General features: G+C 42.6%; 1 protein-coding gene and 1 long non-coding RNA gene across 3 annotated transcripts in view; both read right to left on the reverse strand.

Annotated features, from left to right (window-relative positions):
- NLK (nemo like kinase) overlaps positions 1 to 13,461 on the reverse strand; it is a 51,425-nt gene that overhangs the window by 25,575 nt on the left and 12,389 nt on the right. The gene's annotated exons all lie outside the window — the stretch shown is intronic.
- Positions 8,150 to 11,328, reverse strand: LOC308180702. Its single transcript, XR_013941137.1, has 2 exons — positions 10,339 to 11,328; positions 8,150 to 9,744 (listed from the first exon to the last, which is right to left on the reverse strand). It is a non-coding gene; the product is annotated as an uncharacterized lncRNA (long non-coding RNA).

Genomic DNA, 13,461 nt, shown 5'->3' on the forward strand with positions numbered 1-13,461 from the left:
CCAACACCTCGAGCTGAGGAGATGTGACCACAGATATCTCCTTCACCTCTCAAGGCAAACCTTATTATGAGTAAAACATGTCTGAGCTACAGAGATTTGATTTTGTCAGGACTACTGCTTTCTTCTTCCTCCCAAAACAGGGTGAAAATTTTATAATCCCATTCAGACGGCACAATGGCAAGTATAAGGCTATTACTTGATCCATCACTAAATCACTTTGCATCTGGAGATGCAACAGCACACAGAATCTAAGTTTCCACAAGTGTAAGATGGGCATGACACCTGTCTTTCTCCCAAAGAGCTTATGGGATGTAAGTATAGTAGTTCAGAAATTATAAGGTGCTTTGCACATGGCAAGCATTTTAATTTAAAGTAATTAGATTCTGAAAATAGAATTTTATAATGAGAACCACAGAACTAGAGCAAGGAGATTATGGTGCCTCAACTCCCTATCACTGTTTTTAAGGTGAGGTTGCACAAATCTCACTACAAAACAGGGTTTCTAGATCTTCAGTCATTAGGAAGCCTTCTTTTTTTTTTTTCCCTGCATATTTTTACTGGGATGGCCAAAATAACTTTCTTCTCAGCAGAATGCTGTAACCACGTAAGAATCTACATCCAGCCATGTATCCCGATGACCACATTTGACCTTAAGAAGTTGCTGTCTTTTCTATCTGTCCTGTGAATCTCATGCAGACATCACAGAAAGCTCTCTCTCGTTTGTCCCAGGTCTCCGCTGTTTTAAGCACTTAAATACAAAATTAGAATTGGCTATACAAATAGATCCTATCTCCAAGTAGCACATCTGTCTTCAAAATACAAACCAATGAAGTCCAAAAAGTCGGAAGTAGCCCCTGACACTAGTGTCTGGGAGTCAACGGGGAACTATCCCAGCGCACTCAGCTACACCACTTCCAGAACAGCCACTATGTATTTACACTTTAAATAGGGGGGGATAACTTGGGAAAGTTGATGCCAGACTACTTCTGTGTCAGGAAACACAAAGCTGAAAAGAATCTGAAAAAGTCTTTTAATTCACAGCCTGCTTCCTGTTTTGTGCAGGACCTTTGCCTCTTGCCTCTGGCAAGAAAGGGAATGAAAACTGCAAGAGCTACAGAAAATCCACTGCTAACACAAGTCCGCACTCACCACGGGCCAGAGTGAAAATCCTCCCTCACACCGTGTAGGAACTTCATCCACCGATTACGGTGAACCTGTGCGAGCCCACGTGCAAAGCCCGGTACTATTCATCGGGTGTAGGTGACATTTCAGCTGGCCTGCGCCTTCAGGGTTAGAGCAGAGGCAGGTTCTAAATGACACCCAGCAGGGCCGCTGCGAAGCAGTGGCTCCCAGGTTCATAGAGATCTGATCCCAGCACGAGCTGGGAGCTCCCAGTGCTCACAAGGTCAGGCACCACTGAGCAGCTAATTACTGGGGGCCTCGCTTTAAGAGGCAGCCTTTCTGGCCCACCCCACCTTTCTAAAAGTTAAAAAAAAAAAAAAAAAAAAAAAAAAAAAAGAAGCACCAATCCTCTAACCTGTAAAAGAAAACTTAAAGGCTCATTCCTGGGAATTAAATGGATATATTCTTGCTCCAATAAAAAAGGCATAAAATTACAGTAGGAAAGATCTGCACTGATCATGCTACAAATGCTCCCGAACTGCTAGTTTTTTCCTTTGGAGTTCCGACAGCTGCTGACCGCTGCACACACACAAGACACTGCCATCAGGAGGACCTGCAGGGCTAGGGAAGAAATTCCCTAGTGGATCACAAGGATGAAAAGCTTCAGTATTGCACAGACGCAGGACCTGAGACCTTAGGCAATCTGAACATATCTTTTGACGTATCTGACAAACGACCGCTACTATTTAGGCGGTCCACAAGCACCTTCCTCAGCTGTGTTACATTCAACAGCACAGTTAAAGTTACAGTTAAACAGCTGTCCTGGCTATGAAAAATATCCAACTGAAAACTGTCACAGTAACATTTCGTAGTAGTTTTATATTGTGCTATATTACAGCATGCTAAGAACATGCTCTACAACTATTTTTGAGTCAGGGGAAGAAAATGACAATGTGTGGTTTTGTTTCATTATTTTTCATTAGAAAACATAAGTATTCTAAAAGCATAACTACAAAAAAATCTGTAAATGAGCAGTAAACAAATCAACTTCCCTAAAACAGTTTCAATTTAAGAGAGAAGAAACCAATGCTTGTCAGATAAAACCCTTAGAAAGATATAAGAAAAGCAAATGTACTAACAGAAGCTGAAATGGGCTGTGGTGAAGCCATCAGGAGAAGTCACCGAGAAGTACTTTTTGACCAATACCTAGAGGAGTGATGCTACCTTCCATCACTGATAAGAATCTCCTGTCTGAAACTTGGGCATCATGGTGACTATTTACAGCGAGAGGAAGGCCATTTCCATAGAACTACAGACAGCTCGTCCTTTTGTTAATCACTCTCTCTTGTTATGGGGATTGGATGCTTTACGACAGAGAATCCGCGGTGTATGTTTAGGCTGTATCTACAGCAATCAGTTTCTGAACTTCAATGCTATCACAACAGAGAGACACCCTTCCAACTAGTCATGGAAGAAGGAACCATTTGTAAATGTTAACAAGCAAATAACTCATCACATCAGAATCAACTTTGAATTTTTAGTCATTTTTGACATAATACAATTTTATAAATGGGTCAGAGATGCAATTCACATAGCTATGTGAAACATACAAGACATTGAAAAAGCATCTGAACAACACGCAATTATCTATCAACAAAAACAGCATTATTAAAAAACAGCAAGAACGTTTTGACTTTTTGGTCTTCGAGGCTAATAACAACCAAAACACCTATTGACAAAAGGCACTGGGGACAACTCTGCACCGCTGGGCTGGCGGCGCTTGCATTACAGCAGTGTCGGCCCATCAGGTGCTCTGTTATCGCTGATATCCCGAAAGGCTTTTGGACTGAACGCACCATGGGTTGCGTGCACGGGGACAAAAAGCAGCCCCACTACGGCTACGCACACGGCGGGTTCTGAGCCACGTTCGGGTCTCACACTTGCAGCAGCACCAAGAAGCAGCCACGGAAATTACAGCAGCCGACAGAGCTGTTTCTGAAATGCAACCTGTCAGTCGGCAGGATGAAACTGATCTGCTGGGAGAGGAATAAATACCAAAGCAAGTTTCCACTTGCTTGCCGGCTCATTCCCAATTGAGCAAGGGGGAGCACTCCATCTGTGCTGAGGGCCGCATCCTGCTCTGCCCGTGACCAGCACCTCGCAGGCTGCACACTTACCAGCAGCACAGCCCTGGGAACCTACCCCCGGGGCCTCCAGGGGTTAGTTTTACCAGCTACCCTTTAACCACATTTCCTCTCAGAAACTTCCTATCTGCCTTCTTCCAGACGCTGCGAGAACAAAGATTGTCCCGGCGCGTGCCAAGAATGGGACAGCACTGGCATGGACCACCCATACACCTGGTTTCAAGTCCCCGCTGTGTCCTGTCCGTGTTTTAAGGTAAAACTCACCAAGTAGCATTTGGTGTTATTCATGCAAAGACCAGCCATGCCTGTAGCTGGTAACAATATAACTAATGAAGGGGAATGGCAGCGCAGTAATTTCACGCCGCGTTGCGTTTGTTCCCGCTGCACGCGGGGCAGCAGCTGCTGTCGCTCAGCACAAACAGCCCCAGCGCAGGAGATGAGCGCTGAGGCGGCTCACGGAGGAGTGCTTGTAGGCCTCTGCTGCTGAGCTGGGCTGCTCTGCTCCCGCAGCACGCGGCCGTCCCACCGCTAGCAGCTAACGAACCTCCGCCGCCAGCTAGCCACCGGCTCGGCCAGCTCCGTCAAAGCGCCTGTCCTCATGAGCGGCGACTTTTCAAGCCAAACTTCACGTATTGCAGAAATTGGTGCATGTGAATGCCTTCTCCTAACACTCCTGTTGCAGGCTGTGATAAAAGGAGATAAACGGGGTTGCTCATGCGTATGTATTTTAAGGCTGGTTTCTTTTTTCTTTTAAATAACCCACTTCTACAACCTAGTAATGATCACCTGTAGCACCCCACAGGAAAGCAGCTCCTCAGCCTCTTCCCCTCAGCTGCAACCCGATGCCAGCTGCTCCTCACCCCTCGCCCTGGCTCGGGAGCTCTGCGCCACTCACAGCAGCTGTACTTCAAGGGGCAGCACAAAACCAACAACCGAAGTTATGGAGATCAGAAACATTATTCCAAAGAGGAAAAGAAAAAGAAAGAAAGAAGCCTCTGAAAAACTGGTATTTACATCCAATAAAGATGCTGAAAATGTTGCTTTGTGTTTGTATACAGTACCTACTTTGGTACTAGTAAAATAATTATTTATAGCAATAAGCTATCAGGTCACATATCCCCAAGAGGAACTAGAAAAGCACGAAAATCTCCTAGGAGCTAATTGAGAGAACAACTAGAAAGGCAGCTTTGCTTACTGCTGTTCTCAGAAGAACACATTTCAATTCCCTCCTCTGCTTTGTTAGGATATTATACCCTAGGTGAATCCAGCAGTGAAGTGAACAGCAGGCAGGGAACCTGTCCATCACTCAGCACGCAGTCAATGGGGTGCTCCTGCAAGCTACTACTGACGTCTGCAAAGGCTTCACTTACTAAGCATCAACTGTAGCTGGGTCTAAATAGATGAGAGACCAAGATTTAAACCAAAAATAACAAGAAGTGCTATATAGGCGTGGGGCAAAAACTGAAGTCATAAATATAACTGGAGGGAAAAAAAGTCAAGGAAGACTTGGTTCAGCTTTCATCACGCCTTTAAGGCGTGTTATTCCGGGTGATACTGTGAGAACACCCAGCTGCTTAGGAATTTTTTTATTATACTGCACAAACCGTGGCAAAAAAGTTCTATTAAAACGAGTCAAACATTTTGCTTTCAGAGCAGTTATAAGTCCTTCAGGGCAACCCGCGCCACGGGAGCCCCCGGCCGCTGCCTCCACTCCACTTCACCGGCACCGCAGTGGTACGACAGGAAGCTGCAAAAACTGTCAAACCACACATTTGGTAACACTCAAAAAGTTTTTTTGCAAGATCAAGATGCTCTCCGTTACCTTACCAGTTCGTTAGTACACAGGAGTGCTGTCCCCAGTGCAAACACTAATTTCCACTTCCACTAATTGGCTTCGTGACTCAGCCACTTAAAAATGGTGAGCAACCGCAACAACTATTTGTTGTAGCGCTACCACCTACTGCTACAGGTAGCAGCAAGACTACTATAGCCAAAATATTACAGAAAGTTCTCTCTCTTTTCTCGTTTTCCCAATGTATTTGATACCATGTTATTCTGAGCAGCTTGCTTCCTCTGTAACATCAGTTTGATCAGTTCTGCCTTTTTGTAAACATGACAGAAATTATCCCTCTGGCCAAAAAGGGGAAAGAGAAACACAAATACGAAAGCAGTAGAAAGATTAAGATACAGGTAAGCAATACAAAGCTATTTGTCTTACTTTAGGAAGCATCAAGGTATAATCCATGATCCCTTAAAATATATACCTTAGACAGGCAACCTGGCATATTTAACATAAAACAGCTGATTGCAATCATTGGCAAAAAAAATTATTAGTTTTGCTGAGTTCAGCAAAATAAGTTTTTATCAAGCATATATTTTAAGGTTATAAAAGTTCTTGAAACAATACTAACTTTGAGCATTCACATAAACCAATACACAGCAGAATATGTCCACATACACTATAATCCAAACACCCACAATAGCATCATTATAATATGCTTTAGAATTGTCAGCTTTCAATTTGTACTATTTGCATCCACAGCTAAAGCTTCCTAATAATCCACCATTTTTCTCCCTATTTCTAAAGTACACATATATACAGAAGATTAAATAAACTATGAGTAATAGCAATCACTGTCCATAATTTTACAGATTTCTCAACTACTCCCTGCTTGTCCAATGGCAGGGTCTTTAACCTCTCCTTCAGTGGAAAGGACAATGCCAGATGCACATAATCAAATACTTCAGACAAAATAGTGAGAAATGTTACACAAAAAAGAAAGACCCATAACAAGCAAACGGTTCCTTTCACGTACAAGGGCTGCGTGCCTACCAAATAAGCCAAACCTCTGTGCCTTGTGTGTTACAGTGAGCCCTGTCAGCACAGATGCCGACAACTCCAGCCGCAGCCGTGGACCCAGCACCCGCCTCCGGCCAGCCAGGCCCGCGGGCAGCTGCCCCGCCGGTTGGCGCTGATCGACCTCCAGCCTTCTCGGGCGCACAGCAGTAAAAATATTTTCTGAATATTGCTTTTTTTTTTTTCCACGTTCCCTCATTACATAGTCTCAAACAGAAAACACAGTCTAAAAACTGCCAAAAAGATGTAGTCTTATAACTCTTATTTCGCTAGAGCAAACTGGGGCGAGGAAGTCCACGAACTTTCTGTCACACAAGCCCTTGCTCTGCCCGTGGCTTCCAGCCACCGCAGACACCACAGCAGTATCCCAAAGCAGATTTTGCTCCTTATAACAGCCCAGTCAGGTAAGGACGTAGTCGTCCAGGTGCTTCACTGGCGTTGCAGTTTCACACCACGCCGCCTGCTATGACCACAAGCTGCAGCGGCCTCGGCCCTCCTGCTGGCGCGGGGGCGGCCATTTCCCGGCCGTGCTCCCGGGGAGGCTGGAGGCCCATGGGGGCGTCGGGCGGGCAGCTGCCTGCGGGCACCGCGGGTGCTGGATCCAGGGGTGCGTTTGGGGTTGTTGGCATCTGTGCTGACAGTGTGCACCGTAACAAGCAAAGCACGGAGGTTTATTTGGCAGGCACGCAGCCACGAGGTGAGCCAGCTCAGCTGAGCAGCCCGGTGCGGGCAGGCGGGTATTAAACGCGTCGCACGCGGGACGGAGGCATCCCAAGGCCGGGCCACGAAGGAGGCCATGCGAGCACATGGCTGGGGCATGGTGCAAGACGGTGACTTTCTGGTAGCGGCTCCCAGCTACGCAGGGTTAGGTGCAGCACAAAACCGGGCCCTCAGCCATGCTGGGAGCCTATGGACAGCGCCAGGAACGAGGACCGCACCTCCTGAATTACAGCCCCATGCCGAGGGGGCACTCTTCTCTCCATAAGAAACCTTTTTTTGCTGATTATAAGTAATACACATATATATGTCTTATTATATTTAAGAACTACAGAGAAAGTAAAAATCTGACATAAAAGGTACTAAGAAAACAGACACTTAACACAAATTGTAGCTGCTATTTACATTATAGGCTACTCACTCCAGAAATAGTACAATTTCATTAGTAACAGAGCACAATCCAGAGCACTACTTGCCAAAGCCAATGCTTATCGAACAGAATTCTTTTAGGCATGTGGCCTTTTCAATTACCCTTTATAAGTCTTTAGCAACTCTCTGCCTTGTTGATGGCAAGTTTTCAAGGTAGAGATTATGCCAACTGTAACTTTTCCTCTCCAAATCCAGGTCAACGCGTACGCACTGTTCCGTAGTCTCAACTGCTAGAAAAACAAGTCTGTGACTACTGCACGGCAATTATTACACAGCAACAAGATAATGAAAGAATGTTCTCAGAGGGCGTTGTGGGAAAATCGCTGATTGAGTTTGTTCTATGAGGGAAGCAAACCTTCCCTCATGTTTACAGGGAATGCCCACAAATTTATATCAGGACTTATTAGAAGGTGGCAGGAGGGCTTCACATGATTACATTCCAAGTTCTCTTTGCTAGTCAAAGAACTTTTTTCCTCAGTTGCTCAACTCTTTTAATCATAAATACCTTCTCCAGAAAGCCTTATCCTAAGACGCATAACAAACATGGTCCCACAAGCATTTCACCTGCTCACCCAAGCATACTGGATACAACACTTTTAAGCAAATAATGCAACTTGCATTCAAGGGCATGTGATACCTGATATACTGCTTTTTGAGTACACAGCACTACAACAAATCCATGACGCTACAAACAGTTTTATATTAAACTATTGAGGTTAATAGGTAAAAGAGCTCTGCTTTAGTCTGCCTAATGCTTAGAGGCATCTTACACACTTACTATAACAAAGACTCTCAAAATATATTTGAAAATGGAACAAAACAAAAAAATACAACAAAACAAAAGATTTCCAAGACTAATCAAATAGCTGGGAGGTGTGTGGTTATCACATCACTTATCTGGGAAATGTTTCATTGGGTACATAAAGTTTATGTACAGGAATAGGCCATTAGATTCAGAATATCTGGTCCCTGTGCAGAATTATTGACAGATAATAAGCCCTACTAAAGCACTACAAAAACTGATCAGCAAAATTTAATGGTTAGTGGAGAGGAGAGGCAGGGGAAGTATGTAGATAGTGCGTGAAATCATTACAAAAATAAAACATATACACACATATATATTTATTAACAGATTTCTTATTTCAAGAAAAAAAAGGAAATTACATCGGGTTAATTAATTTCCAAGCATATACTGAATTTTTAAGCAAAAGCAAAGTAGCTGCTTTACCAAGTCTCTTCTTACTGTCTCCTAGGGGGCCCGCCCTGGACATGAGCTGCCCCCCCAGCAATGCCTCCCCTTGCCAGTTCATGGCAGGGCAAGCTGAGGTCTAGCTGAAAACAAACTCCTGCTTCTGGATAACCAAAGCTCACTGATTTGAGGACCCTCCTTTCTAAATTTTACTTGAGTTTCTTCTTCCTGTATGCCAAGTCCAAATTCAAAGTGGTTGTAACCCACAGCACTGATGTTAACTCCTGTCCTGGCCGTGGAGCGACTTCGCCTCCCATTGCAAGGAGAAGTGGGAGTGGTGGCTAACTGCGTGGTGCCATCAGAAGAGAGGTTTTGTTTTTGTTGGATTTTTTGCAACAAGAGAAGCTTAGCATACACACTCACACAATTAGCATGGTATTATAATGTCTTTTACCCTCTGGCTGTACATACATTGTTTAAGAGATGCAAAAGCTGATAGATTCCAGTTTAAAGGAGATATTCATAATCATTTTAATTATTCTGTTTAAAGGAAAAGCCACACACAGATACGTTAGGAGAAGGAGGAAAGTATTACAGCAGTGCCATGTCATTGTCTTCACTTTACTTTCACCACCACAGAAATATGAACAGATGGAAATCAACAGATCAGACAGTTTTAGCATCGTCAGAGATGAAGAACCCGAGGTTAGGGAAGTACGCAGTACCTGAGTGCAACTACCACCAGAGCAAGGAAGGGCTCTGATGAAAGGAGGATCCTGGACTCATGCAGTGGCCAGAGATCAAAGTCTAGGGATAAATTAAGTAATTTCTTATTGTCCTACTTGCAAGCTATATTAAATATCTGCTCATACTAAGCAGCTACTCAGGGCCCACAAGATGGGCACATGTAAGACACGAACACTGACACTTACAAGTGTACCCTCATATTTTCACCAGCTGCTCATGGACTTAAAAAAAGGTTTCCACAAAATCTGTTTATACTCCTGATGCAAATCATTGCCTACAAAGAGCTCCGAGTAGCTGCAGCACAGAAGATTAACCCATTTCTAAAAGAGTTTGAAAGAGAACACCAAGTGAAAGTCACTGCTGATACCAGCACATGGGCACAGAAAAAATAAAGAAAAGGCTTCATTGTTAAAAGACACATTATCAAAAAGAACAGCTGTTATTTTTGGAGATATTTAAGAAACTGATGTGCTGATAATGACTTTCAGGCCATCATTGCTATGCAGCAGTCTCCTCCAGTTGGCAATACTTCAAAGATGCTGAAATGAAATATTAATAGTGGGTAAAAAAATCTTTAAGAGATATGGTATGAAAGCAAACTGAAGACGACAGCTGAGAAGATACTACTGAGCAAAACTTTGCTTTTGCTTACACTTAACTTCGAGACACAGGCAACTGAGACCCGTCAGTGTGAAAGCAATAAGGGACCATGTAGGCAGTGCAAATGATAGTCAGAGGCAAGAGCTCAGATCTATCAGAGGATGCAACAGCATAGCCACCACTAGAAGACACAGCACCTGTTGCCATCTCTTGGATGCATAATCGACTCCTCCAAAATACACCTTTGCAACATAAAACAGCAGCTTGCTTTGTTGTCATTTGGTAATGGCATATGCTGCCCTTAAGCTTGCCTGAAATCTACAAAAATATATTCTACCAGCTAAGTATTTTCCTGAAACTTATGCATGTAAAAATAAGTTTTACATCCAGGAATTTGCATCTGAATGCTGTTTTATTTGTGTTTTAAGAACACTGAACGTAAGACAAATTCCTTAAGGTAATTAAAAAAGACAACACTAATATCTACATTAGTAATTACTACAGATGTGTACTTCAGCATCTCATTAAATTACCTCAAAGTGCAGAATACTGCAAGGTAGCCCACCGTCAGGTGTCCCAAAAAACCCCGCACCCGAAGTTCTCCGAGCAGCCGGGTTTGCCTAGCACAGCCCCGGGACAGGCGGTCTGGTCTCTGCTGTGGTGCGGGGCTCCTTCAGGGGGAGAAAAGACTGGACACGAGCTAACAGATTTCACGGGTAACTCTGAGATGAGCCCAAAGAAAACACCTAGATTTAACTCTCACCAGAAGGTATTTCATGTGAAAGGGTTAAGCAACTCGTTCTTCATATCACACTTCAAAGGTATGCTTTATTCCCGTCTTGCTCAGCTGCCAAATGCAGACCTCTCCAGAGCTCCTTTTTCAGCTGTAGATGTCCTAAAAAGCCTTTTAACGTTGCGCTCTAATCACGCCCTCGAGCATGTGCGCCATTATCACTTATTCTTTAAAAATCAGAGCTAAAAGCAAAACTGATTACTGCAAAAAATGTCTCCTTGAACAAAAATTGCTTTAGAGTATCTTACTTAAAAGAAAAGGATAGAAAATTAAAGGGATACTGTTATGGTTAATATATTTAAAAATGTTTAATTTGTCTTCCTTCATGGAAGCTTAAAATTGAAGCTGCTTTTCAAATCAAATTTATTTCCCCGTTTACACTAAATTTTCTGGCTATGCTTGAGATCTTTTTATTTACTTCCCAAATGCCTACATGAACTATAGCTACAGTAACTACTGCACTATACAGGACATTCATTCTGTGTTTTTTTATTTTTATATGTTCTTTTTTTTTCAGTCAATATCATGGCTCTGTAAAGTCTGTGATGCTAATAAACATGCCCAATAGATGTATAAATCTCCATGTATTTTTGTTCTTTTTTTCTTCCTTTTTTCCTTTTTTTTTTTTTCCTCCAAACATATACCATAACTACATGACCTACTACGTTGCTGTCCCAATTCACTGACCTCCATTCCCATTCCCACCAGCCAACCAAAGAAAATCCAAATGTCAAACCTTCTTCTCCATGTCCAACAAGCCTCTAGGCTTTGGCACAGTTCCTAGAACATTTTTGTACCTCCACAGGAAAGTAGGTTAATAAAAGCTCTGGTCATATCCTCTAGATAGATACCTAGCTTCCAGCACTAATCATCCACAGCGTCTCAGATCTCCCTACAAGCTTTCCCTTGTACCTCTCGTCCCCCCTGCCATCCTCTCCTGGGGGCGGGGGGGACCAAAACAACAAAAAAAATGCAGCGATTAATTCCTCTTGCCTCATTACTCTAACGAGGCTCAAGCATAATCACCATGAGCCACTGCCACACCTCACTATTTCAGTACTTCACCTTCCCAGCTAAGTCCCCCCTATTGCAGCCATCCCGATTTTTCACTGCCACCACGTTTGGCTGTTTGCCAGCACACGAAAAATCAGCAGAGTATTCAAACCCAAGTCTGCAACAAATATTTGAAATGCAGGAATTGGCTCCAAAATAAGCACAATCCTGTGTTCTGTGCTACAACCAAGGGAAATAGTGTCTCTTGGTGTACTGAGCCTCCGGACTTGGACACCTTTGTTGCATGAGGCTGACAGTGCCTTTTAATTTTCTGAAATACTGCTTTTTATGTTCACCCCCAAAATTTGGTAGGAGTGAGGAATCTATGAACGTACACCAAAATTTTATCTGTAAGAGGCAAATCTTATTTACTGTCTTTCCAAGTTTCAGCTTGTACCCTGTCCATTATCATAATGCAGAACATTCATTATAAAAATGCAGAACGCTGCATTACAACACAGAGTACTTATTAGTTGCCACTCTCCCTTCCATTCCTCTTGCCAGAAATTATTTTAGACAACAATATTTGTTATCTATCTGCCCTGTGTGGCAATAGACTTTAGAATCATAGACCTTAACATTAAAGTCTCACTTAAATGTAAAACTTGTGCGGCACCGTAATTGCCAACACCACCGTTTCACAATGGACCAAGCAAACACTGATCCAATTCTTCCTCTGCTGAATAAACCAAAACTAAGAGGAGAGAAACAAAACGAACAGTGCTGTCTGTTTTGTCAGGAACACTATCTGACAAAAGCTCTTTTACTGCTACCTCTTTCACAGACAATACAGTTTCTTTTCATAGTGGCAACTCTAACTGAAGATAATCCTTTATATATTTTGACAGTAGTGGTAAAGAGCACAACTACATTAATGGCAGTTTCCTTGTCCCTTTGCACAAGGCAAGAGGACAACAGATTTCTGAAGCTTCCTCTGCACATTTTACTCATGTAAAGTATTGAAAACTGCTCTGTTTTTTCCTTTCTCCCATGTAAAGATTTCTGTGTGACCAAAATTGCACAGCCATTCTTTGAATTACTGCAGGAGCAGAAGGGACATGTCAAAACACAAGTGAGAAACAAACTTATAGCCAGTACAACCCAAAAGCCTGGAAGATGCTTTAGGGTTGTGGGATATATTTGGAACATGGAAGGTTTTCTTCTTTATTTTTTCTCCTTTTTAATATATATTAATGAAGATTTAAGAAAGACCCACGACATCGTAAATATATAAATATTGCACAAACTACAAGGAAATTGTATTTCTTTCTTCTAAAAACAAACAAAAACAACAACAAAAAAAAAACACAATAAAGCCCTGAATTGTTATAAACCAAATTAATTTATATCCTACACAGTAGCAATTTCAGTTTCACAACTTCATCTGAAGAAACACCAAAGACAGACCTGCAGGGCTCTTGTCTAACCTATTAGTTTCAAAGCCATATTGAGTTTTAAATGATTTCCCGTGAACTGACCTGAAAATCCTAATACGTGTTTCTCTATTCTGAAAGAGTCAGAAGCCTTGTGATAACGTAAATCACCATCATGGCTGCAATTCCAGTCTTCTCAGGTCTCTAAGGTGGAATACAGACTCTTGGAAGAAAACATGAAGTTTCAAAGGGGAATTAAGTAAATGGCTCGAAAACACTTTTGACCCAAAGTTTAAAGAGCAGTTCAGTATGAAATAAAAATTATTACAGAAGGATTCCTTTTACCAGGTCATATGAAGATGGCAAAATCTTCTTGGCAACAATTGTGGGACTGGTAATATTACATAGATTTAATGTTCAAATTACCAAACATGTTG

Source organism: Anser brachyrhynchus (assembly GCF_964034855.1).
Source record: "Anser brachyrhynchus genome assembly, chromosome: 20".
Lineage (NCBI taxonomy): Eukaryota > Metazoa > Chordata > Aves > Anseriformes > Anatidae > Anser > Anser brachyrhynchus.